Below are 335 nucleotides of genomic sequence, written 5' to 3' on the forward strand. Positions count from 1 at the left end.
AATCATTTCATGATAAAACAATTCTTAGAAAATCTTTTGAGATTGGTAAAAAAGTTTTGCTTTATAATTCGCGACTTCACATATTCCCAGGAAAATTACGATCAAGATGGACAGGTCCATATGTTGTAAAACATGTGTATCCTTATGGAGCTGTGGACATTGAAAATCCAAAAAATGGTGATATTTTTAAAGTAAATAGACAGAGGCTTAAACCATTTTTAGAAAATGAAATCTTTAAAGAAGAGTTTATTTCCCTTTCCGATCCTTGATTTTTTGTATTGCAATTAATTTTGTTTGTTTTTATTTCACGTTTCCTTAATATTTTTATTTTTCCG

This window comes from Primulina huaijiensis, chromosome 11, assembly GCF_012295235.1.
Source record: "Primulina huaijiensis isolate GDHJ02 chromosome 11, ASM1229523v2, whole genome shotgun sequence".
NCBI classification, from domain to species: Eukaryota; Viridiplantae; Streptophyta; class Magnoliopsida; order Lamiales; family Gesneriaceae; genus Primulina; species Primulina huaijiensis.